This window comes from Cottoperca gobio, chromosome 22 (genome assembly GCF_900634415.1).
Source record: "Cottoperca gobio chromosome 22, fCotGob3.1, whole genome shotgun sequence".
Taxonomy (NCBI): Eukaryota; Metazoa; Chordata; class Actinopteri; order Perciformes; family Bovichtidae; genus Cottoperca; species Cottoperca gobio.
Genome location: NC_041376.1, coordinates 18,066,831 through 18,090,947, shown reverse-complemented (window position 1 = coordinate 18,090,947; position 24,117 = coordinate 18,066,831). Strand labels below are relative to the sequence as shown.

Genomic DNA, 24,117 nt, shown 5'->3' with positions numbered 1-24,117 from the left:
TGTGCTTTAGGTGGAATATGTTTACGGTCCTATAGTGTGAAAGCAGTGGCCTGTTCAGCCTGAGTGGGTGGCCTCTAAACTAATTAACATCCATATGTAACTCGTATGTTTATTATGCTATATCAACTGCAAGCCTGTGGGGAAACACAAACAGTGTGGCTATACATTAGTTCTAAGTCACTGCATCTCTGCAAAGAGATTGAACTAAATGAGTTGCATACAAGTGACTCATTATATCTTAATATACACAATATCACAATATCCAAGTATTGCAACGACAATTTAAATAAACCGATATATTGTGCAGTTCTACGTGAAACGGGTATTGAATACACAACATACTGTGTACAAAGCAGTAAAGAGTAGAATTTGGTTCACTGCACATGTTTTCAGTATGGCTGCCCCGGTGGATCTGAACCCACTGAACTGGCAGTGTATGAGCTCTGATCTGCTCCTTCAGCTGTATACAGTATGTTTATTTATATAGTGTGCACACACACACACACACACACACACATGTGAAGTTAGTAATTTCATATTCATGTATATAATTCATGTGTCCAGAGAATGTGCAGAATTGCTGAAGTTACATATAAAAGGAGCTGCATTATATAAACGCTTGAACATGCTCGCTGGTGCATCATATGTGCCTCTTTTGAATATGATACACTTTATGAAGAAGAGATACTCCCTGTCTTCTAAGCTTCATCTCACACTCTTGTGTGACACCAGCTGCTAAAGCTTTCTACCTATCCTCTTGCATAATACTCCAGCATTAAACTGCTTTAAATGTCGATTGTTCGCATAAATAAATATTTTTTTCTTCTGACCTGTGACCCACCTTTAAACCCCCCATCATGCCTTTCATAAACCTCAGTATGACACATTCTCTGAGAGATTACTCTTTAAGCCATGTGCTAAATTGCATAATAATGCATGCCCACACTACCTATATGTGTATTATATAAGATCATGATTGAAACACCCACCATCTGGTTACCATGACGTTAGTGGCCCTCGATATGAATAATAGCCAACCTTTTTTTTTTTACCCAAGCTGCTGCACGCAACCAAACACACTTTCTCCCTTTACACACGGCACGGTGCGTGAGCCAGTAAAATAAAACATTGCAAAATCACACTTTACCTCCTGAATTCAAATCAAATCAAATCAAATGTATTTATATAGCCCAATATCACAAATTATACATTTGTCTCAGTGTGTTTTACAGACTGTACAGGTTACGACACTCTCTGTCCTTAGACCCTCGCATCACACAAGGAAAAACTTCCTAAAAGAAACCCCATAATTAAAGGGGGAAAAATGGAAGAAACCTCAGGGAGAGACTGACTTTGTACCATGTTGTTTATCCTGTACACACGACATCTATTGCACGTCTGTCCGTCCCTCTCCCAGGACGGACAGACGTGCAATAGATGTCGTGTGTACAGGATAAACAACATGGTACAAATACAACATTTGACAGAAATGATGTTGTGTTGAAAAAAGAGAAAGTTTGGATGAATCCAGGAAAAAATTTAATGAATTGTGTGTGAAATGCACATAATAGTTTCATGGATTAGTCTTTTAAAAATAAAAAATGACTAGAGCACATGTTTGATCTGACGATGTTAAAAATAAACCCGGAGAAGATGGTATCATCTTTGATATGATATGAGAGTAATAAAGACGCATGAATGTGAAAGCGTCAATAACTAAAATTTTCAAATGAAGAGCGACAACAATTATTCGACCAACGATTAGTTTATTGACAGACAGATAATCGATTAATTGATAAAAATGCTGATTTCAGCGTCTAATACGGAGATTCCCTGCTTTTCTGTTTATATCATATAAAAGTGAAAATTGGGTTTGGGACTGACAAAATAAATCATTTAAAGTGTTGCCTTGGATCTAGGGGGGTCACTATTTTCTGACATTTTATAGACTAAATAATAATCTAGAAAATAATCGGCAGAATAATTGATAATTAAAATGGATTAATCGTTGATCAACACCTCATGGCCATTCCTCATCTTCTCTCTGCTCAATGTGAACATTTATTTAGCATGATTTAAAGAGCCTACGAAATGATATTTCGTCAGTGTTATTGGGCTTGGTATATGATGGAAGTTGCATATCTATTGTGAAATGTGCCATATATATTTTTTAATATTGATGTATTCGTAATAAATCACGATCATAACAGCATAAAAATGACTTCCGCTAACAACAATGGTTCCAATCCAGGTTGGTTGTTCCAAAGGTCAGCATCATAATATACATACATACATACATACATACATACATACATACATACATACATACATACATACATACATACATACATACATTATATATAATGCTTGATTATAATACATCTTTTTTGCAGAGTATGTGACTGAGCTCTTGACTGAGACTCAATGCTTTGTGCCAAGACAATGTTGATGAGGAACCTTTCGAAGTCCCAGCTCCACTCAGCAGTCGGTGGAAGAACCAAACAAGAGGGATGTTGTTGTGCTGTATAGAAGCAGATTCAATCACTGAACTGACATTGTGTTTTGTTATTGACTCTAATAAAGTGCTGATACTTGAACGACGTGTAGTTGTCAGATGGAAACGTAGCACAGATCTTTTGAATGGCACATGATGGCGTTCTGTGGTTCTTACCAAGTATTCCCCAACAAGTCTCACCAGCTGGCGGTATGCCACATAGTGATACATTCTGTAAAATACAAGATAATACATACACAATAAGACATGTTGTCTGTCCCTCTTCGAATACCTTTGGTAGGCTGTCTGCAACACCCAAACATCCAGACACTTTGATTTGAATCCTGGGTGATCTGTTATGCAGGTTGTGTTTGCACCATGTCCCTCATATTCATTGAATTCCTCCATGACATCCTTTGCTTGGCAGCAGCTCTTCAATTGCTTCCATAATTGTACAGTTTTCACATGTACACCTAATTATACATTATTAATTATATAAGGAAGAGTGGTAAGGACATGTACACAATATGCAATATCCAGAGAAAAGGCCAATATTAACGTCATCTTAATGTCATGCTATTTATATGCCTGTGTTTGACAACAGGCTCGTAAGCAGCTCATAAGCCTGTTATGGTCGTACGGAGGTCGGATCTACCTAGTAGCAACTTGTTACACGTTTCACGTAAGTCGTAACTTCCATGAACATCTGGTAAGTGTTCCGGCTACTATAGGCAGCCTTGAGACGGTCAGTATTCAGACTATACTTTATAAACCAGCGCTGTCCTCCGGTCTGTTTGTTAGCTAATAGCTAATGCTTTATATACAGCTCGTAATATATGACGTTTGACATCAGACACAACGATAGAACCTCAACTGCAGAAACTTCGAGAAAGAATCAAGTTATCAAGTTATCAAGCTTTACAGAAGTCGATGTGTCCAAGTAGAGAAATAATTGAATATTTAGCGATCGAGAAATTAGTCGGTTCATAACAATTCAAGGAAACCAAGCTATGGACTCGATATAGGATAGCTTGCGATCTATTTCCGATCGAGGATAATGTTACGTTTTATTATGATGTATTCGCTATTTATTGGGAAGTTCTATGAACTATAGTCAAATGTATATACCTGTCTGTGTTCTGTTGTCGCACAGGATCTCCGCCAAATCCAGGATCACAATCACCATCATCCACATGTCCGCTCCCGTCTGTGTCTCCACCTTGAATACTGTGTCTCGAGCTGCTCTGTTTCCACCACGTTAAACTCGCCCACATGATCTAAATCCACGACAGCGGCATCCTCTTCAATAAACTCCTCTTCTTGAAGGTGCAACGAGTCTATTGACGACTCACTGTCACTCGATTCTGTCGAAATATCCGAGCCAGAGTCCGACATCGCCACGTCTGTCGTGCTGTCTGTGTATTCAACTGGTGGACTGTGTTCTACTTGTGACGTCAGAACACGCCGTCGGGTGTTTCCGGTAGCGGCGATGTAAACATCGGTGGTCGACATACTAAATCATGAATTAGTATATATCAGTAGAAATTCATAGTTATCAAATGCTAAAGACCTCATGTCACGTCCTGAATTATAATAATTATTGTGCACCTGACTTGTGGACACTGTTTATGTGGAACGTTTGCGTTTTGGAAAATAACCTCACATGATAATTCATCCACTTGCCATACCTTGATGTTATATGTACCGGTTGTATTGTTTTAATTCTGTTTTAATAATATAATATGTTGTTGGTGACACACCCCAAAGAAAAACAAAGTTTTCTCAAATGTAGTTTTTTTATCTCATACTTTAAGCCAGAAATCTCCATTTGAGTAGCTTTTACATACACCAAACGTTCCAGTTTCATTATCTGTATTCTGAAGGTATTTAAAGAGGGGTTTGCTCATATATCATTCAGAGCCTGATTTATATCACATGTTATTCCTAAAAACGTGGCAAAAATATATATTTTTATGGAGAGATATCCAAAACTCCCTCTGTAAAAACCTTTGCCTGTAACATGTCCACAAAATAAAATAAATACTTTAGAACCTGGCTTAATCCAATGTTCACATTTCTGTTCTGTTAATGTATTCAAATTAGCACATATTTAAAAGGTTAATGCCTCATTTGCATATTTAAGAAAACTTGTAATACAAAACAAATTGTCTAAATGTATGTAATGAACTGGGGAAAATGTATGTGTATTAGTGGAACTGTTTACCTTGTCCACCTATAGTGTGTCACCTTTAGTTCTTAGGAACCAGAATATCTCCTGAACCAATTCACAAACTATATAAACTTTCAAATATATCAGGACGGCACAGAACAGCAAGACATCTTGTTCTGCAGCATATTAGTTTAGGCAGTGCTGGGATTTCTGCCTGTGTCTTTTCAGTATTTCTCCTGTAAGACTTTACTTTTACCAAGCTGGTTGTATTATATTGGGTAAGGCAGAGCTGGGCTGTCTGCCAGACAGTGATGTAATTACATTGTTAACAGTCATTGTGTCAGGCAGTGTGAGCGATACACAGGTCGTAGCCTTTACCTCTCTCACTTTCCGAGATGACATTACACTTGCTCTACCTTGCTCACTCCCTGGTTCCCTCAGTCTGCCGCTGTCAGCGAGGTGGACACTGAAGGCTTGCGAGGGTGACAGTGACTGCGCCTCTGTTTAAAAGGCATTCCACTCGTAACTTTTACTGCTGTCCTCTCTCCGTGTATCTCTTTGTTTTGCTGACATTACGTTTGCCTTTGCATTTTGTCGCTGGTGTCAGTTTGTTTTCCATCTCTGTGATACAAAACTTTCCCAACCTTTCTCTGCATTGTTCTTGTCGGGTGAAAAATTACCTACATTTCCCTCCGGATGAATAAAGTATCTATCTATCTATCTATCTATCTATCTATCTATCTATCTATCTATCTATCTATCTATCTATCTATCTATCTATCTATCTATCTATCTATCTATCTATCTATCTATCTATCTATCTATCTATCTATCTAAGAGAAGTCCTTCCATGTGAAGCTGATGGTTAGCACTACATTTAGTTATCTTATTGTTCTATATGCTTTGTTTCTGGCATTACCATGCAACAGTTACTCCAACCAACATGCTGTAACAAAATACACCTAAGAAATCTCTAGAGGTGACGGGGGCAATATGTAAATGCAGTTTGCCCTCAGTTAATATAACACTAAAACAGAAAGAAATATACCTTTGGAAACATATCTAAAAACAAAGAAAAGTTGAGCGCAGAAAGGGAACAGGGACAGGAAGCAAGCACCACACACTGTACTAGGTCGAACAAATGAAGAAGAATGAAGATATTTTTGGATGAGAACAAGTGTGAGGATGTGTTTCAAGTCAGTATCATGTGTGCAGGAGTTTGTAAGAATCCAATAGGATGGATCAAAGAGAAACTGAAATAAAAGTTAATTGTAAAATCTGGAGACATATGGTATGATCTGGTTTAATCTGGCTAAAGTCCTCGATACGTGCTTTGATGTCATGATATCAGAAATTCAGTAGTCGATACCAATACCAGTGAAATCACACGATTCTCGATACCAATTCCATACCAAGAAAACAATAAATCACATGTACTGGTTAAACAGGTCATAATTCCCTCTCTAATATATATTTTATATTAATGTGAAACATTTTCTTCAAACCTCTGTATTTATTTAAGTGTCTGGCCAAAATGTTAATTTTATGAGACTACATTTGAACACATCATGATAACATTATAATTTACCTTCAACCAGTATAATTTTACTGAATAGAGCTATGGCACCTCACTCCCTCGCCTGCTAACAGCTAACAGCTAACAGCTAACATTAACTTGGTTTCCTTTTGCCAATTTCAACACCGATATGTAACTTCATCACGGAATAAAGAGTGTGCATCCCCTGAACGTGTTGATAGTGAGTTTACTGAATCCCAAACACACTTTCTATCGTCCACAGGACGCCGTTCGCCTCGAGCCCTGACGGTACTACAGGGCACTGCGGTACCTGTGTCAGTGTTTTGATAATTTTAGTATCCACTTTGTTACCGAAGAACTTGTTCTCATGTCATCGCTAGTGCTAACAGTAAATGTCTATAGTTTTCATGAATCCATTTTCTTAATCCTCGCGTTCTTATTTGGGGTCATTGTGGAGCTGGAGCACGTCCCTGAACTTACTCGGCGATAAGTCAGGAAACAAAGCATGAGTCTGGAGAAAATGTATTTAAAGTCCACAAAGTGAGATGCTTACCAAATATTTAGACTCAGGATATTTTTGCCGTTAATGATAGGGGTAAGAAAAGATCAATCATGAAATGTGAAAACAAACCTGGGCTTATTTTAACATCCTTGCATTTAGACAAGAAAATGTCAAATATGGCGGTTAGCCTCAGCAAGGTTATCTCAAGGATTCACAGGTTTAAGACACTGCAACATCCTTTGGAGCACCAGGGTTTTTTTTTTTTATCATTAGGAGTTCGAAATCCCATTTTGGTGTTCTGTAATCATTGCTACACTTTAATGTGATTCTCAAAGTACCTTAAATGAAGGCTGCCTTTCTTTCTTTACGCAGCAGCAAAAATCATACACAAGTGACAGATTGCTTTCATTTTAAAATAGGTCAACTTGTCCCTGTTTTTCTCTCTGAAGCACAAATACTTTTGTCGCCAAAACTCATCATGCTGCTCTCAGTCTTTGTCTGCTTCTGCTTCTAATTTTATGAAGATATTACAGAAACGCTCAGTAAATCTGCTAACCTCTCTGCCTTTTATTATACATTAACACCCAACATAAAAAACATTATTATTACCAATTCTTTCTGGGGAAAGATTGTTGATATTTGAACTTAACACCAACGTCAATCCCCTATTGCAGATGTACCGCCTATCTCGCTTTCACTGCCTATCTCTCAATAAATCCATGGCCTTTGCACTGCTGAGATAGTGTTGTGTGGCTCGCTCCAATTAGCCTTTCAAAAACAACATTTTTACACACAAAGGGAGCATGCACCGTTATCAACAGACATTCAAAGCTTCATTTGAAAACCTCAACAGAAGTCAAATGTATTTTAACAACTGGTTATGGCTTTGTGCCCACAGGACACACACACACACACACACACACACACACACACACACACACACACACACACACACACACACACACACACAAACATCCCAAGCTGCAAACACTCCCCTTCTCTGCCAAAACAATGTCACCTTCTGATGTACTCAAAGTTAAAAACTAAGTAACTGGACCATAACCTTGCGTGTGTGTGTGTGTGTGTGTGTGTGTGTGTGTGTGTGTGTGTGTGTGTGTGTGTGTGTGAGTGTGTGTGTGTAACACAAGTTACAAATGAGCACACAATTACAATTACAAACACACACACCCACATCCACAGTGTGCTTGCACCTGCAGTACATTTTATGGGGATAATAAATTAAGTGAACTACTTCTAATTGAGAGCTCAGTTCATGCACATTACAGTGTACAACTAATTGCTATTTTGTGCAGGCTTTCACGGCTGCACACACACACACAAATGCACACACACACTTCCAGTCCCATTGCACCTTCAAACCCAGTAACACAAAACCAGAGTAAAAGCTCATTTTTAACTATGCTGTGTAAAAATCATGCATCATGATTGCATGTAATTAAATAATCACTTGACAATAACTTCAATAATTACGTCTGAATGTACAAAAATAAGCTAGTGCGAACTCACACAGCACCCTTTCTATTTCTCAGAAATATTCTCCTTTTCTCAACAAAGAGTTCCCAGTCTATCTTTGTCAGTGTGCAGATTCTTAACTAACCACTGTCAGTGTTAATCCATGAGTGCAGCCCCTTGTCGAATAAGCACAAACAGACACACTGGGTTCCTCGCTCTGGCCTTCTCTTTTTTTTCCACAGGGCGAAAAGACAATCACTCATTGCTGACAAGCATTCTCCCACATGGAGAAACATTTATGCACACGCCTACACAATTTTGACACACACAAACATTCACACCCAATCTGGGGAACAGCAGTGGATGTGCAGTTGGAAAACATGTTAACGATCACATCAGGTTGTTTTTGTGTGTGTTTGTTGGAGGATATGGGATGCATTAAGGCAGCGAGTTAAAGAAGTCTGTCTTCAGAATAAAAGGGCCAACATTTGGTGGGCTGCACATGAGGCGATGATGGAGGTTAGAAAACAGTGTGTTCTTTAGGCTGAATTGTATGCATTTAAAATATGTTTTGGTTATTTCTAATATTGGTGTTTCTAGTAAAAGTTCATTTCTTTTTGTCATATCTTTCCTATAAAACAATTGTAATAATATGAGCAGCTTGATATTAGTCTGTTATTGCCTATGTATGACCTCCGATACATCCTTATGTTTAACAGCCACATAAGTTGCTCTACTTTCAGTTAACCTGTTAATCAATACACGTGACCGTTGTTGGACAAAGGACTTAAGAACTATCTGTGGCTGAACATTGGAATTGTTGGATCGTGGTTGCAGTGATGATTAAGATTATGCCACATTTATATTTAAACCTACAATAACTGCAGAACCAAGTTGTGAAGACAACATTGATATCATCATAATTTAAATTCATATGGCAAACAGCAGTTATGGAGCAATATTGTCATTGATTTGGAATCTAATATTCACTCTCTTTTAGCTCTGTTTTCGCTGTCTTTTTAGCTGCATTTTTATTAATACATTTTTATAGAACATTTCAATTATAGACACTTTTTGACATTTGACGGTTAATCTTCAGAATAATGCTAATTATTTGATATATATAGTGTGTGTGTGTGTGTGTGTGTGTGTGTGTGTGTGTGTGTGTGTGTGTGTGTGTGTGTGTGTGTCTCTTCAGTCTCAAGGAAGACTGCTCTGCTAAGAAGTGCTAAAAGCTTCTAATGCAACAGTGACAGGTTGTTCAATGTGTGTGTGTGCGCCGCTTCCCTGTAACATACTGTCACGCTGCTGCCTACCAAGCATGCCACATGTCACAACCACTTTCCTCTAGACTCATCACATACAGACCCGAACACATACACGTTCAAACAGTCACTCACACAAAGCTCAAAAATCACGTCAGCCAAACCATTTTTATATAATTCCACACAAAGACAGAGGTGCACACGCAGTTTGCAATCAGTGATGGATCTGCTGCGACTGATTGATTGCTGAAAGGTCAAATGGAGAAGAGAGGTAGAGACACGCTGGGAAAGTGGGAACAAAACAGTCCCCACTCTCTCTTTCTCTGTCATTACTGGGTGATTATGGTGGTAATGACCCTGTAACTCTACCACCTGTCAACTGTACATACACACCGTGTTATTGAGTTCCTTTCTCTCCATTTATCCTTATCTGTGGGTAGCGTTGACTTAAATCACTACAACTCAAAATAAGGATCAGGGAACACCCAGGGATAAGGACTTTAAACATATTAGAGGATTAAAAAAAGGGGTTGTTTTTACTCTAATAATTTGTGTACCAGGTCTACATTTCTTATACCGAGTTAATTAAAAAAAAGTTAATTGGCAGCACAAATCTACTGTTAAAAAGCCCCAGAGCAATACTTGCTGTGTATAAGTGCTGTGATGATCCTCAAATGGCAGATTAGTGTGTCATTTATTAGAAGTATATGGGAAAGCTCCCAGTATCTGATGGTAGAAATCTGCAGGATGAATGTGTGTAACTGTGACTAAATGTGAGGCACGACTTTGCTGGAAAAGAACACTGAACTCTGCAAACACCTTCTTTTGACAAATGACAAACTAGTTGCAGACCAGTGAGAAAGGAAGGCTGGAAAAAACATGTTACTATTCAGCCGATACTTGGCCCGGTTTGTTTCGTTCATAGTCCACTGGCATCTTGTCTGAAATCTGGCCTCTATTGATGGTATCATAATGGCAGAAAATGTCATGATCCTGGCTTTTAGTTTTTCTGTGAGTCCCATTGTTCCTTGTCGGTTTGTCACCTATGATTCCTGGTGTGGTCGTTCCTTCTGTGTTTAACCCTGCGTTGATCCTGGAGTTCCCTGGAGTTCCCTGGCGTTCCCTCGTGTTCCCTGTCATTCCCTTGTGCCATCCTGGTTTGTCCTGTTTTTTGTTGTCTTGGCCTGCTCCCTCAGTTTTGTTTTATACAATTGTATTGAATTCCACTTTGTTTATTAAAACTCGCTTTTTGTTTGCAACCTCCCTGTTGCGTGTACTGCTCTTGGGTCCTCCTTGTAACCGCACCGTGACAGAAAATGTGATGATAAAATTGGGTCACCAATAGAATACAATGAGCCTGTTACGATATGCAACATGGCTCAGGAATTACGTCCATACAGGACAAGTCTGTGTTTTAGCTGCTAACCCTAATCATATAATAACCAATTGTTTTCTGTCAAAATCATCGCCAATGGATGGAGCCCCACACCCCCTGAAATTCAAGGTGTTTTTTTCAGAATTTCACTTTATAATATATACAATATATCACTTTTCATATTGAACAGGTGATCTTTTATTAAATAAACTAATGCTTATGTTATTTATCTAATTTATGTGCACATTTCAGTGTTTACTGCGCTGCTTTGCACATTCACATTCTCTCCTCTGTTTTGTGAAGGGCGACACACACGCGCATACACACCTAGTCAGAGACAGAGCAGAGGAAAGGAGAGGAGGGAACGAAATAGAATCCGCCGCCCCAGACAGCACCCCCCTAAAGCAGTAAACCTAGGGGTAACCAGCAAAAGTCATTCTGATAAGGCACAGGAATCATCTGAAGGCAAAACGTAGCTTTTCTTAACAAGGCCCAGATTAAGATCTGACAGCTCGAGGGTAAATACATGACTTCCCAAATAATAACAAAGAGATGTGAGGACAGTCTAATGATATAATAAGGAGAGGACTCTCATAGACAGGGTTATTCCTTATTGCCATCCACGGAGAACGGAGACGTGAGCTTCCCTACAATCAGAGAGAGGACTTAAAAGAAGCATCCGAGTTGCTAAAAGACGGATCGAAGCAAGCATAAGGAAATAGCAACAGCCAAACCACTTTAGATTGCTACTCTAACCTTTTGAGTTTTCCAGGATCATCCTGAAAAATTATGTTTGAATCTGACGGAGCTCAGGGACCCTTGAAAGTGTCGTGAGTTGCCTCAAGGACAACACCCAGCAGGACGGAAGGATTGCACGGCGAGCAGCCCTCTCCCTCTCTCTCTATATATATATATATAATCATTATACAAATTAGATGTGTATTTTATAATCAATTTGAGCTGTATGTCTTGCTTAAACCTGAATAAAACAAATAATTTAGATTTAAAGTACAGTTGTGGTATTTTTGATGGTAGTAAAACGTAAGGTATTTGTGTAATTATTTCTTAAAGGTTCTGAACTGTTTCTCTAGCTAATAAATTAAACAAACCCTTGGGGACTTTCATCTTAGCCACACAAGATATCTAATACCAAGTGCATAGATCAGTAAGAGGAGAGCTGCCGTTAACAGGCTGTGGCTCATATTATCTGACTCTAGGACTTTTCAGTCAGCAGTAGTATCAGAGGACGCAGGGTAGGCACATGGAAGTAGGCAGTTAGAAGCTAGTTATTTTCTCAATCTTGACAAAGCTCCTCCAGAATTAATGTTTTCTCAGTCTGAGAATGACTTCCCATGACAATAAACAGATATTCAGGCGTAAGATTGGTGACGTGCCCCTTTTATTATTGTTTAATTGTACTGCAAGGATGCAGGGATGGAAAATATATAGGGGAGAAAAACACACAAAAAATGGTCACATTACATTGGTTAAATGTCAGAAAAGTCATTTTCTAATTTAAAGAAAATGTTTTAATAAGTGCTGAGAAATAGTAAAAATCTGTAATATATCCAACAGAAATGTTCCCATGGTTATAATCCCTAAAATCCTCTGAAAGTTAAGTTCCCATCTCTTCATCAAGGAAACTAATGGTTAGGCCTTGTTCTCTGTCTGGTTGTGTCGCTTGTGTGTTTATGATTTGTTTGTTTGTCATCATTTGCATTATGTTCTACCGTGCGCTGATTCCCTCTGTCTCATGTTGAAACATCTCAATTATGCCTCCGCAGTTGTGTGTTTTCCCCTGTGTGTGAGTGTCTGTGTGTGTGCTGACGTTATGGTGGGATCCATTATGCCCCTGGTTTGTCAAGGAACACAGAGACGGGGCTCACTGCCAAGAATGAGACCTATCAAATGCGTGTGTGTGTGTGTGTGTGTGTGTGTGTGTGTGTGTGTGTGTGTGTGTGTGTGGTGTGTGGTGTGTGTGTGTGTGTGTGTGTGTGTGTGTGTGTGTGTGTGTGTGTGTGTGTGAAATGTATTCAGACTTAACCATGGGAATTGTGGAAAGGCAATTTATTGTTTTCTATCAGATCTCCCCCAAAATCATAATAAATTACCAGACGTCGGCACATTTAATAATTCATTCTAACAAGGGAGGTAACAAATTGCCTTGTGCGTGAATGTGTTTATATGTGTGTGCGTGTTGGAAGTATGAATGAAAGCAGTCACAGTCAGGCCTCAGGCATTCATTGGCATCACTCACTCTGTTTGCTTCAGTATTTCTGATGCTCTCTCAGTCCCATCTGAGTGAAAGATCTATACTGAAAGTAGAGATGCCACAATGGTGTTGTTGTTTTTTGACGCTAATACCAATTGTTGGTCGATAAAGACTGTTTTGTTGTTGTTTTGTTCTGTTATAACAGCTGGTATACAAGGCTCCAGACTAACTTATTAAATAGATAATTTAATCTTCCCAAATTCAGTGTAAACCATCAAAAATTCTAAATGTTATCATTTTACTTTGTTATTGTTATCTATGGTGGTTATTTGCATAATAAAAACGAATGATTAGGACATAAATTGTTGTATTTTTATTTCAACACTTGCTTTGATAAAAAAAACTAAATTACATTAGTAGTTTTAATTTAGCATTTAAAGCTGCTTTGATCTAATGTCGGGAAGTTAAATGGTTAATCCCCTCTATCTATTTGATATTACTGTATTTATTCAAGCTTCTCAAAACAGAGCTTTAGAATTTACCTTCGCCCAACACTCCTTTTTACTGTATATAGCTTAATTGCATCATAATTTAACTAAATGGAACCTCTGTTCATATTAGCTGTTAGCTCCGTTATTTAACCAAGCAGCACTGTGCTGCTGACCGGCTGCTAAGAACAGCTAACATTAACTAGCTCTCCTCCGGAAGAGTTTAACATTGATTTGTTGTTCAAAGTTGAGCATTTTCAGGTCCACTGGATGCGTAAAAAGTTTAATGAATTTGTTTGATTGTTATCAGCCACTAGAAAGCATGCGTGTGTGAGTGCGTGTGTGTGCGTGTGTGAGTGCGGGTGTGTGCGTGTGTGAGTGCGGGTGTGTGCGTGCGTGTGTGTGGGTGTGTGCTTAATGTCTTTGGAATTGAGACAAATATGACATTGTAGTGTTGAGTATTACAAATCCAACAGTAAATGAGATGAGAGAGAAACGATGAGAGATATTTCCACGGAGAGATATAGGGAGTAAGGAAAGAAAAGGAGGGAGAAGACAAAGTTATTTGGCAAAGGCAAATGAAGCAATCAAACCGCATGTGACTAGGTGCCAACTTTTTTTTTGTTTTAATAAAACTTCTGACAAATAGTGAGATCAACCAGCAGAACAAAACTTCAGTTGCCATGCCAGCGTATTAAAGAAGCAGAAAACTCTGATATTAAAAAAGAAAAAACAACCCGACCAAATGAAATGATTGTTTGATTTCAACTCGTTCAGAATGAATGTGGTCAACCACAAAGTGCAGGGAAAAAAGTATTTCATCTAGTGAGGATGCACAAGTGAGTGGAGCGTGTAGGGTAAGTTAAAGGAATTGTTTGACATTACGGGAAATGCAGTTATTGGCTTTCTTACCGAGAGTTAGAGATTGATATTAATCTGTGTCTGTAAAAGTAACTAAAGCCAATAAATAATAAGTTTAGTTTAGCCTATAGCCTGGCAGCAGTGGGAAACAGCTAGCCTAGCTACTTCAAGTAAAAAAATGTGTTGTTGTCGTTTTACGGGTTGTTATATACTGTTACTATTTTCTTGGTGACTAGCTTGACAGTGGTATTACTCTTCTCATCTACCTCTTGGCAAGAAATTTAATATATTTTCTTGCTGGTAAATGTGCTTTCAACAAAAGTAATTTTACAGTATTCTGCCAAAACACATTTTGAATATTCTCTCTCCTCTACCCACTTCCCATTCTCCTTTCTCTTCTTTTGTGTTGTTCCTGAAGTCCTTCTTCTCTCTCCCCCCTCCTCGCTCTACATTGTCCCTTTTTGTCCGCTTCTCCTCTTCCTGAGTGATGTGGCACACTGTTTAATTCCACCTCTCCTGTGCAGCTCCTCCTCCTTAATCCATCTCTCCATCCATCCGACCCGTTGCATGTGACTATCTCTCCACTTCCTCTCCTCCCTCACTCCACCCTTTCTTTAATCCTTTCACACTTTCCCAATATGACTTTCTTGTTATTCCTCTCCTCTTGACATTCGTACCTCACTCCTCCCTTCCCTTGTGACTTAACAAGAATCTTTGTTCTCTTTTAGACTTTCTGTTCTCTGTTTTCACCTTGTTGTTCTCTGTTCTTTTGTCCATCCATTCCTCCTCTCAATTACCTTGTCTGGAAAGCATCTGGCAGCCCTGTGTGTGTGTGTGTGTGTGTGTGTGTGCGTGCGTGCGTGCGTGCGTGCGTGCGTGTGTGTGACCAGGTGTCTGTGTTGCATTGGGTTCTTGTCATTCTGGGGGAACAGCTGCTAACATATAACAAGTAGCTGGCCTCTCCTGCAGGTTTGGAGACAAATTAGAAATGCAGTCACATTATTCAGTCAGGACCTTTCCTGTGGGCTCCAGCTGAAACAAATGGCCACATGTTGGTGAATCATCACCATTGTATCCAATCAGCTAGAAAAGAAAACATCAGACATTTAGACCATAAAATGTCTATTAATTGGTGTCAAGGGGTTTAGATTCCGATTGTGTTGGTTTAAAGTCGCTGATATCTGCTATGCTGTTCAAAGTCTATAAAAACATATCGTGGGAAATAAATAAGAGGTTGAGATTATGAGGCACTAAAACTCTAATTGAATCTAAAGGCCTTTACACACGAGTGACGAATAAAAGGCACAAACATGCAAAAAAGTAGCCTGTGAATATTTTGCATCAGAGCTATTCATAACGGCAGCATTGAGAATTGGCATAAGTTGCAACACTTGTTCAATAAAGGGTTTGAATAGATTTGCACATGCGGAAAAACCAACTACTAGGATCCTACTGACCCAGAGCAGCATCTGTCTGATGTAAAGTGTTGTATAGCATAAGATACTGTAAGCTGTATTATTGAGTGTATGTGTCCAGGGCATTTATTGTGAAAGGGTAGAACGGAGTGGATCTGGTATGTGCAGCCTTTGTCAAGGTTAAAGGTCCGTATTGGTTGGGTGGTTTGGAGCCTCCGTTGTTTTAAAATCCTCATATATACTATAGTGTACATTTTGAATATGTCTGTTCTGCACAACTTGATTAATGTGGTGTTGTTGAATTATTCAATCAAATGTAATCTAATAAATAGGCATATTCAAGATGTTTGTAGTGAAGAACGATGTGAGCCAGTATCTAACATAAGGCCAGTTTGTTCCACTAACAGGTATTGCCTGTGCAGTCAAAGCCTGATGTATCCTATCCCTCTGTAAGGTGTCGTTAAACTCACATTTCAACTGCGCTCATCTGTTACTCTTCAAATGACAAATCAACTGCTTTCAGCTTTTGCATGTCAACTGACATTTAAACTCTGTACTGAGTCACACAACTTCCACTGTTTATACACAACTTACTTCAACTTTAGTGCTTACACCCAAACTGACACTGCCAGCTCACATTAACACTTTGACCATTTGAACTCTTCAGCACTTTCCCTTCAACTTCTGTCAGCACTTCTACTTCAATGTCTTTCACTAGTTGTATTTCCACTGTCACTTTAACTACACCTTTGAAATGCTTCATTATTTCAACTTTTTAACTGCAAACATTCAGCAGCGATTGTCTTGAGAAGATGTAGTTCTAACAATAAGATGTGATTGATCGATAAAGTATATATGTCAATATGATATGATCTAAAATAAATATTGTATCTATATTTTTAAATCTCACATGGTGATAAAGTGTGACAGGTATCTGGGAGAGTTAACTGAATGTGATTCCCTGATGAACAACATATTTAAAAAGCTCATGTGGAACCTCTTTGTCCTTTTATGGTTCTCAACAGGGACCAAGCAAATCACTCGTGCAATTTCCCAATCCATAATTTTTGACTCCAAAGGCTACTCACAATTAATATAAACCATGTTCTGTTACTCGATGCCACACTTCCGTTTTTTGTCAAACCAGCTGGAATAAGGTTGACTGTAACAAGGGACAGAAATGGTTTAAGTGAATGCAAATTACCTCATTGTAGTTCTGTAGGGCCCGCCTCCCCAAGTGACTGGCTGCCGGCTGTGGAGCTGATGATTGAGGGATGAAATGGAGGAAGAAGATTAGGAAACCTGACAATAAACTTTTTACAAGCTTTTCTCTTATGCACTCTCACTTTACCTCCCTACCTTTCTCTCTCTTCCCCTGGACTATTGCATAAATTATGAAATTCCATCTGGCTCTGCGAATACGCCAGTATTTTGTTTCCCTTACTTTTTTGGGCCTATGTTACTGTCTCTCGTTCTTATCTGTGCAATTGAAAAAAGAGTGAGATTGCAAAACTGTCCCTGCAGTATTTTGTCCTGTAATTTCTTTAATCTAATTCCTTTTGTCTCTGTCTTAGTCCTGGTAATTGCTACAAGTGGTACTACAGGACTACCATTTATTTTCTAAAAAAAACGTAGCCTAGGTAAAGCACCTTATGTTTCCTTGAATAAAGGTGCATCTTGCACAGTACTTAGAGATAATACACCTTCAGTTTCTCTTCAAAAAGATACAGTTTACAGTTTAGAGAGCAGGATAGCAACACTTTCAGTTCAAAAGCATTCCGTTATGTAAGTTATAGAAAGGCAAGGTCAAGAAACACCAAAGAAATCAGCAAAAACATTGTCTGTGATAAAACTCAAACATCTTTGCTATGACAAGGTACACAATACAAGCAGTCTACTGTGTAAAAATACACAACAGTACACACATATAGTGCTTCTTGATAAATTGACTTTACATTTTCCCCACGTCTTTTGTCTGAGACCATCGCTCTGCCTTGAGATTTATTTCCAATGGTGTCTATGGTAAACACTATTGTACTTTATATGATAGGGTTTAGTGGTCTTCTCTCCAAGAGAGAGATGACACTCACTGGTATCTTGTTACCTATAAAGCCCATACAAGAAAACTACTGCATTACTTCTCAGATTTGCTTTGTCACTCAGCTGGGTTTAATGATGATCTTTTTTACATACTGTATTACATTTTACATCTTGAAAATGTATCTTTTCACTTATAAAACAATTTTAATGTAATTTATCATTTCTATAATGGTATTGCCTCTTCTCTGTTTGTATATCGTATTGTTATTTTGCTTTCCTTTTCTTGGTTTTTGTAATTGACTGTCATTGTAAATGAGGGAAGTCCTTCAATTATCGAGTATAAATAAAGGTTGGATGAAAGAATGAATGCTATCCTTCCATTCAGGCTGAGTACACTGTATTGTGTAGCTAGAAGTGGAAGAAATATTCAGAACCTTTACTTATGTAAAAGTAGCAACAACACATTAGTACTTAAACGAATGTACTTCGTTACTTCCTGCCACTGGATTTGCTACAGGTCCAGTCAATGGGTACAGAACTGCAACACAGATTACCGCAGCGGCTAAAGCACCTGAAGTTACAATTTTTACCTCATATTGGATAAAGCATCTAGATTGTCTGTTGTTACTGAAGTACTACAGCATCACTGTATTACTAGTAGCATACAAAAGAGGCACCTTGCTTGGATCTGATAAAGTGTATCTGGGTGGAAAGCAGCACAGATGCTGCAGCTAAGCCGCTGCTGGATTTTCACAGGATAAATACTTTCCGTCAAGTAGCCAAAACACCCCTTTAGTCAGAATAAAAACACCTGATTTCCAAAGCACCTGGGCACAGAGATGTAATGCCATGTATTTCAAAATTGAAGGAGTTGTTTTATTTATTAATTTTGTTTTATTTAATATTTTTACACCTTATAGATTTTCAGACATAGTTTGGTAGTAGATGATTGCATGATTTGTTCTTTTATCTAGAATCTCTTGAGGACCTTCTGTGTCATCATTACTGCTAATACAATATCATACCCTACTGTCCTTGTCAATCCATCTGTCCGTCTCTTTCTTTATATCACCCACGCTCCATCTCCATCACTTTCTCTCCATTTCTCCCTCTCGCATTCCCACTTCGTCCTCTTATCTGATGGAGTGAATAATTCATGTCTATTCTTCAAGGAGGCTCTTTGTTCTCCCCCCGTTTTCTTTTAAAGCACTAGGGATAGTGTGTATGTGTGTATATGTGCAGCATTTGTGTGGTTGAATGAAGTTAAACTCATTCCAGATTCCTCCACTTTCACTCAATTTACACACACGTTCACGCTCACACACACCGTGAAGAGACTCGAGGCAACCAACACAGTCACGCCATATTTCCAAAAACATCCTACTGTTACTGCATCAAGTTATTTTGTTCTTTATGTACAAACGTCTCTGTCAGACCCCAGAGAAAAATCCAAAGTGTGAATTCTGCATGCGAGTGAATGTGTGTTTGTGTCTGGGTGAATGTGCTTGCAAAAATGGGTGAATATTATGTAGAACCCATGGCATGAAAGCATATTAAAGTGTGAGTTTTAGTATTTAGCTTTTTGTAGAGCATGTCTAAGTGAGTGTGTGGTGTACCTGAGTAAATGTGTGTATCTCTGTGCATGTGAGAGAGCTTCTCAAATTACCATTTTTATCAGTATTCACCACAACACTTGAAAACAATACCGTGTGTGTATGAGTGTGTATCATTGAAGATGAGAGATCATTATAGTTTGCTACTTCCTGAAACCTCTGTCCTGAATACTGATGTATTATATTCTGTCTGTCTCTCTCTCTCTCACTCACACACAGCGTTTTATATCAAAAGCATCAACTGGAGTAAGAAAGAAGAAGCTTACTAATAGTATTGCGTTTAATAATTACTTTTAGAAGTATTTTTACTGCCTACAGTTTGTGTCCTTGATGCCGATTTTCAGAATAATTGTTCCCTTAGAGTTGGTCCGGAGCGGTTTGTGTATTCGCCACGGTACGGAGGTCACGGTCCGCAGGTCACAGTCCGGTGCACGCATCCAATGCACTATGTAGATTGATGAACGTAATGGCTAACCAAAGTTCACAAATGTGCAGGCTTTTAGCAACATGTGCTGATATGGCACATTGAACTGATTGAGATGCGAGCCCATAACACTATGGCGAGCGCCAATATAACGGCGGAGCTAAATTGGCTATTTGCTGTAAACATATTTGTTTCATTTTATTTTATCACCAGACTTTCAGAGGACAACTTTTAACTGCTATCTCCGTCTAGTAGCAGCTTCACATAATTTCTGAATTATTCCATTTTCGAATAATATCACATTTGATACGTATAATGTTTTGTAAATACGTTTTCAGATTAAGGATTTTCTTTGTTTAATTTTCAGATACGGTTTCTATTCAGTTCTCTCCTATCCTTTCTTCTGCTCTGTAGGTGTGTGCGCATGTGTGTGTGCGTCAGGTGCAATAAATAAAAGAGCACCTGTCAATGTGAAAAGTGAGTTGTGAATAAACCCCGCCCCGTCGCACAGACAGAAGGTCCAAATCACAGGCCACAACAAGAGGAATGAAACATAACAGCAACTGTGAATGTCTCTATGCTTATGTTAAATGTATTTCCTAACCATCTACATCAGGCATGTCCAAAGTCCGACATTTCATACGGTCCGCAGCTTGGGTCTTATAATGTATTATTTATGACCCGCTAGTGCTTTCAAACTGAATAAATCTTTACAATGCAATTCCTCCTTTCACCGCATGGTGGCAGCACCACTCTAAGGGGCCTCATACATGCTGCGTTTTAGGCGCAAATGCTATCTGGCTCTGTAGCGGCTTTTGCTGTGAACCCTTCCATGCTCATTGCTACCATGGCAACTGCAAACAAAAAGAGGAAGTTTGACACCGCCACTTTCAGGAACGATGGGAATTACAATATTTCTTCGCTGAAAATCGAGGCAATTGTTTTTGCCTAATTTGAGACGGTTGCCTTGTTTAAGGAATTCAATGTAAAGAGACACTATCAGAAAAAACATGCTGACGCATACGACAAGCTAACAGGGAGTGGCCGTACTGAAAAAGTGAAGCAACTCCAAGCTGCTCTGGCATCACAACAGCGATTCTTCACGCGGTCAAATGAAAACAACACCAAAGCAAGCTACGAAGTGGCCATGTTAATAGCTAAACATGGCTAACCTTTTATAGAGGGTATGTTTATCAAAGACTGTGTTGTGAAAATGGTGGAGAACATTTACCCCGAGAAGAAGCAAGAATGTATTAATGTTTGCCTTGCTCGTAACACTGTGACACGGAGAATTGAGGGGACGATTGGGGGACAGGGGAGTGACTTTTGATTATTTTTCATTAGCCTGCGAAGAAAGCCCAGATGCATCTGACACTGCACAGCTCCTGGTCTTTTTAAGAGGAGTTGACGACGACATTAACGTAGCATGTGTCCTTTTATTCATCTCAACCACTTCCCTCAAACCAGACCTGGCCTGTCTACTGAAATCCAGATCTCAGTATCAGCCTTCTCATTAGTATCAGTTACCTGTTTCTTGGTCAGTCTGAAATTCTAAATGTTTTGAACGGTAACATCGATCACTATTTACAGTGAAAAGCCAAAAGCACTTATTTAATTAAGCTCTTGAATAAGATGTGGCTATAACTATTGATGTTATGTACTTTCTGAATGATCTTGTAAAAGACAAGAGCAAAATTCATACGTTTTAAACTTGAATGATAACAGAAAACTTTGCATTACTTATAACTCCTGTTTAAAATGAACATGAGGTAGAGATGTTTATCAACTTCATGGAAGTTTAAGGTATTCCATATAGTTTGTTCAACGTTATCTGACTCTCTAGAAATGAATGAAAGGCAGAATTGTGTTTTTAGAGTTGTTCACGCCTGAGTGGCTTATATTTGGTTACATTGCCATTTGAAAAATAAAGATAATTGTGACAATGAAAATTGTTATATAACAGTATTTGTATGTAACTTTTATAGTTAGAAAAATGTCAGAAGGGAATTTTGGCCCCCGGCCTCTTCACATTATCAAATCTGGCCCTCTTTGAAAAAAGTTTGGACACCCCTGGTGTACATCATTGGATAACTAGATTGGATAATCTATACAGTAGATAGCAGCTGCAGAGGCATTTCTAATCATTCAGATAAACTATATTTCGCTAAGTAAACTGTTAAACAAGCAAGTTAACAAAGAAATTAAGAATTCTGCCTACTAGGTTTGACAGTTTAACACATATTCTCAATTGGACTTTGAAATGAATGAGAAGCTGCATGGCAAACTATCTACAAAAGAGTGATTTCAGTGTCTTTAAATGTTCTTGACAAGTTGAGTTTGTTTCTGTTTCCATCTGCATCTCTGTCAAGCAGGCACCGTTTTCTAAATATTATGTGCATCAAATATGGCCGCCATATGATTTACGCAAACGTAGTAATCCATATACATATGGAGCTCGCCAAGCATACCAAGGGGCCCACGGCAATCATCAAGTGTTCTCGTCCACCACACAAAAGGTTGGGTTAATTTCTCTTCTGCTGATTGGAATCACAGCCACTCCAACCGTCTACGGCCTGGAGGCAAAATTAATATTCATACCAGTTTAGACCCTGGTCATGAATATTTATAACGGTTAACACCAGATATGCAAATGGAGCCGGCCAACCCAGATGGCTTCAGGATCACAACATTATGATCACACACACATGCACAAACACACTAGTGAAGAAACACGCAAACACACATGCACTGTGTGAAGGCTTTCTTTTTAAAGGCAAAGACAACATGTCTCACATATCAGAAAGACAAAGTAGAGATTGGAAATGGGGACAGAATTTACCAGCCAAAATAATGGGGGAATGATTTTGACACCAACATAATGTGCCACTACGAAGACAAGTTTACTCAACAAGCACTCACATGTTGATAACCTAACCCTAACCCCAGGAAAAAATAAATCAGGGTAAATAAATTGAATCCAGGCATGTTTAACAAATCTGGTGCCGATACTCAACAGTGGCTTATTGCAAGATTAAAGCTGGTACTCGAGGATTGCTGGCACTGTTGTGTTGCCGATATCTCTTACAGGTTCTTAAAGAACAAGGTTGGCTGATAAAAACGATCAGATTAAAGAAGATTACGTCCAAATACACGAGAAAGATTAATGATAGTGTTGTCTACAGAATACACACATTGTCTTGAAATTCAACCCGGGTCAGTATTGAAAGAGTTGGAACAAGACAATTTACAAGACAATTTACCACAGTAATACTTTCTTTAAATATGCTCCAAAATTATTGAATACCCTACCAAGAGCTATAACCGATGTAGGCTCTGTGAACATTTTTAAAAGGACAGCCTATTACGAAAACCTTTTATTTATCTTTTGGTGTATAATTATACTAATTATCTAATTATTGTTATTCTCAATGGTCTCTGGACCTTTTTAATTGTATTGTCTAATTGTACTGTCTATTTGCCCTTGTTTAAAAGTGTTCCAAAAGTTCTCTATGAATATGGTTTATAATTATAATTATCATTATTAGTATTAGAAATAATACTAATAATATAATATTGCTGAACCCAGATGTAACAGAATGCTGTGTACATTGTTTCACTCAAAAATGAACACATACACATAGTCACACATACACACACACACATACACACACAGCAACCTTTGCTTGGATTGCTTTCTCTTGTTCTGTGCTTTCCTGTGTTTAAAGGCAAATATGGAAACAGTCCATCACAATAAGCAAAACAACTTAAAGTAACAAGACTAGGAGTCTACAGGCATGCCAGCAGCTCAGTGAGGCTGTACTTAGCACCGCAGTGCTTTGAGCTGAATGCTAACAAGCATGCTAACAGGTTCCTAATGGCAATACTAGTATGCTGATGTTTGGCATGTATAGCGTTGACCATGTGCACAACTTAGTTTAGGGAGTTAGCATGCTAAGATTAGCTCAATTTGAACACTCACAAAACACTTTACACTTCACACTTTAGACAAACTTCAACTTGTATTTTATTTGACACCAGACATATTTGATGATTAGTATTTCCTTATGATCATACCACCCCCACCATGCTTGGACTGTAAACACAATCAGATATTTCCTTTGAGCCAAAGCCTTGTTAACAAGCTTATCACATCACTTACTGCGTGTGAGTTGTGTGTGGTCTTGTGCATGTTAATGTACTACAAATGACACATCCAACACACTCACAGACACACACACACCTAAAGCT

The 24,117-nt window shown here is 38.6% G+C and overlaps 1 protein-coding gene across 2 annotated transcripts in view; it reads right to left on the bottom strand.

Moving 5' to 3' along the window:
* Nucleotides 1–24,117, bottom strand: part of lrfn5a (leucine rich repeat and fibronectin type III domain containing 5a) — a 123,309-nt gene that overhangs the window by 78,930 nt on the left and 20,262 nt on the right. Inside the window, exon 2 of one of the 2 annotated variants that reach the window (XM_029461045.1) lies at nucleotides 16,997–17,052. The exons of the other annotated variant lie outside the window; for it this stretch is intronic. The gene's annotated coding sequence lies outside the window, so the exon portion shown is untranslated. The remainder of the gene's footprint in view (nucleotides 1–16,996; nucleotides 17,053–24,117) is intronic. 2 annotated transcript variants of the gene reach the window in all.